A 4,049-nucleotide genomic window follows, 5' to 3' on the forward strand; every position below is an offset into this window, starting at 1 on the left:
TGCTGCCGCAGACCTCACACGTTACATGTGAGTCCAAGGCCTTGACGATGCCTTGTGGCCTTTTCTCGTGGTTGTCCAATCGTTTCATGAGGAGGTCCAGCTTGGCAGCAAGTAATTCCGTCTCTTTGACGGTGTGCATGCCTCGCTGACGGGTCTGGAGTCGTTCCTCGCTCCAACCCATATTGGAGACCATCTTCTCTACTAAATCAACGGCTCCTTGAACCATTTTAGAGAAGAAAGCTCCTCCAGCTGCCGCGTCCAGGTGATCGCGGGACATCGGGGTGAGTCCATTATAAAAGTTCTACAGGATCAGCCAGTCGTCCATCCCATGATGAGGACAGGCGGCCACGTACTCCTACATACATTCCCATGCTTCCGGAATAGACTCGTTCCTTGTCTGCTGGAAACTTGAAATCCTTCCACGAAGGGCATTGGTTTTGCCCATCGGGAAGAATTTCGAGAGGAATGCCATAGAGCATTTGTCCCAGGTATTGACAGCAGTACGGTTGGCATAGAACCACTGCTTCGCTCTCCCAAGAAGGGAGAACAGAAACAGCCGCAGCCTGACGGCGTCGGGACTGACGCCCTTGATGGTGTACATGCTAAAGATCTCCAAGAATAGTAACAGATGAGCATTGGCATCCTCATTAGGCTTGCCACAGAATGGGCTAAGCCTGCGCCATCGTGATGAGGCTGGACTTCAAGTCGAAATCCACATCTCCCATGTTGATCTGCGGCCCAATGGCCACATTGTCAGCAGAGGGAGCAGCGAACTCGCGGAGAGTCTTGTTAGCCATAGTCTTGAAGGTCGGTGGCGCTGGTATGGCTGGTTTCTTTGTCGGTAGAGTTTTCTGCGGAGCAACGACTCGCGGCCTGACGCTCCAGAAGAAAGCTTCTGGATTTTCTTTGAAGCTTTCCGGCAAGTTGAAACCAGTCATGCACTACCCTGTTTTCACAACAAAAAGTGAAAACAACCAAGGTTAGCCTGCAAAGGAAAATGATTATATAGAGATAAATATAAAGTATTAGTTCAAGTAATCTCTATTATGAATCTTCCCTGGCAACGGCGCCAGAAATGTTTGTTGGTATTTCTTAACGACATTACTAGAAATATAATTCCCAGCAATGACGCATAAATACTTCTGGTATATTATGGTTACGGAGTTCATCCGCAAGTGCACGGATATACCATTGTAGCATTTCACCCGAGAGTATTCCAAGGGTATCGTATTTATTTTATCCCGTGGGAAGATCATGTAGAGAGAACTTGACTAATAATTTATATATTACTTGTGATAATCATATTCTAAGTAGGGGTTAAAAATAATCCAAGGGTAGAGTGACACACAAGCATTAACTACTCATTCTCATAATATATTATCTAAGCTAAGTGGGAAGAAAAGAGAAAGATAATCTATTCCTATACTTCTAACATACATAACATACATAGTATACATACATTCTAGTTAACTGATATAGCTAATACCCTCTATCCGATGCCCTCCTGGTACTTCGAGAAGCCACTCCTGACTGCCGAGTTCCTTACGACAGCCCGTCATGACCATACAACTGGGGCTAAATAAGCATGGATATTTATCAGTGGATGAGACTCTGACTAATGTTTGTGAATTTAATTTCTAAAGTTTAACTGCAGCACATAGGTTTCCTAAATTCATGAGTATTTATAGAATCAGGTTAGAAAGCAAACTATAGACATACCTTTTGCTTGCTCTACCACTTCAACATTGCAGTTTCTTTTCCTTTCCCACATTCCAAACCAGATTGCACCCTTCCCCCCCCCCCCCCCCCCAAGAAAAAAAAAGCCTAAAAAAATACAGGGACATTCGTTGAGATTAACTGCATAAAATAACATCAAGATTATAATATAAAGAACATCAAGATTATTTTAAGTTTCACCACGTTGCTCATGGATACCAAGTTGCTACATAAATCTTTGGCTAAGTTGCAAAAGTACGACATATATTTTTCAGTAACCATAAGGTATTGCAAGGTCATGTACTAAGACATCGGATAATTCTAGGAAAGCTGAATTATGTAAAGATGAAAGTTACCCCACACAGCCATCTATGTTTATTCAAGCAAACAGTTTCAATGTATCTTCAGCATTTCGGCAATCAACAAAGGTCCTTGTTGGAATCGAAATCCTTGTCATCAGTCATTAGCGTAGGCCAAAAATCTTGATGAAAATAATGCCATGAGATGTTGAGAAAAAAAATTAAAGTTGGCTGTTGCATATGTAATTTCCTAAGAATCTTATACATGTTCATCAAGTATTTTAGTTGATGCATTGACACATGGAACATCTATTACTCCCCAAGATATGTATATACGGCCTGAAAAGTAATAGAGCAAAAGATTAGTTTAGGATTAGATTCTCCTATATATTTCTCTTCAAGAAGTTGGGTATTCTCGAGGGATCAAGACAAATGTTATATATTTCTCAATAACTACTAACCAGAACAGTAGGATGGCTTCACAGTGATTAGTGGTAATCATCTGTATTACAAGCAAATTTAGAGCCTATCTCAAAACATCACATTACCTCCAAACAAAGAAAAAAATTATAGAACCAGACAAAATTTTCCTTCGTAAAGTTCAGAAGAAAGAATTGATGCAAATCCATTGATAGGGGCTGTGCAGGATCAACGGAGAATAGGGATAGACGCCTTCCGAAGCCGCCATCCTTAAGGCTAGCCTATTAATCGACTTTGGCTACCTAATTCACGGAAGAGCTTCTCCTGATCCAAGACATATATGATCAGGCAAGGAGGAAACAAAACGTTAAGATCTTCAAACTCCATGGCCAATTTCTGATTGGCAAATAGTGAATGATCAAGAAAACTAATGGTGATCCACAAATTGACACAACACAAAAAAAAATGTAAAATAGGATAAATTGGTATTACCTTAGGGTTTAGGGGGAACAGGAGCAGAGTATGGGGAGGGGGCAGCAGGTGGAGCAGATGCCGGATCAGCTTGGCCTCCCTAGCGGCGGCAACCTTGACGGCGGAACCAACCAGATCGGGTCGGACTTAGCAACAGGCGTGACGAACCGGCGACGCGATGGAGGTGGCTATAGGAGCAGTGGATGGCAGGTGAAATAGTGATGAGGGCACGATCGGCGGGGCGAGGTCGCGACGGCGGAGAAATCGCGATGGAGCAAGGGATGGATGGAGAAATCGGCGGCGGTGGCGGAAGGGGACGACCTCGGGGATGCTACGACGGCGGCGGCAGATGGGGACAACGTCAACTCTGGCGGTGCGGCGTCGCTGGCCTATCGCGAGGAGGAGGGAGGATGCGCACGGATTGAGGAGGAGCGAGGAAGCGGCTGGGATTCGTCGGCAGGAGTCATCATGGCAGGCGAGGAGGCAGCGGGATTAGTGGGGAGGAGTCATTGCGGCGGGATTTGTGTGGCACTGCGGCTGAGTCATTGCGTGGGAGCGGAATCGGTAGAATCGCTCATCGCTGATGAATGGATGGATAAGATCAGATGAGATGGTGGATGGACAGATGAGATGAGAGGGGATGATTGTTGGTATTTCTTATCGACATTACAAGAAACTAGTAATCGTGCACGTGAAATGCACGTTATGCAATATATATGATATAAAGTGTATAGTACATCAAAAATCTGAAAACATATGTAGGGTAAATTTGTAACATATATATATTGAAGCTGTTAGTCTATTTGAGACAATAAAAAAATTAAAATAAGTAGACATCATCCACTACATGACACGCTACATGCGTACAGCATCAACCTAGCTTGCTTAATGAGGTGCCATGCCACTTTCTCGGGTCTCTTCTGACCTCCTGCCCTTCATCCTCCTCACATAATCCCATAGAGCTGTCAGCCTGTCACTAACTGATATACCAAATTATTATTGTAGTCATCTGCTAGCTTTAGCTTTTTAAGAGTTTCTATCCTTGACAAGCAATCAAAGTAACTATTAAGTTAAATATGTGTACAGTGGAGTATGTATAATTCATATAAATTTGCTTTAGAAAAAAGAAGAATGGCATAGTTC

The 4,049-nt window shown here is 43.3% G+C and overlaps 1 non-coding gene across 1 annotated transcript; it reads left to right on the plus strand.

Moving 5' to 3' along the window:
* The first annotated feature begins 323 nt into the window (after nt 1-323).
* LOC127783413 (small nucleolar RNA R71) lies at nt 324-430 on the plus strand. The gene has a single exon (XR_008019317.1). It is a non-coding gene; the product is annotated as a small nucleolar RNA R71 (small nucleolar RNA).
* Nucleotides 431-4,049: the final 3,619 nt, after the last annotated feature.

This window comes from Oryza glaberrima, chromosome 8 (assembly GCF_000147395.1).
Source record: "Oryza glaberrima chromosome 8, OglaRS2, whole genome shotgun sequence".
Taxonomy (NCBI): Eukaryota; Viridiplantae; Streptophyta; class Magnoliopsida; order Poales; family Poaceae; genus Oryza; species Oryza glaberrima.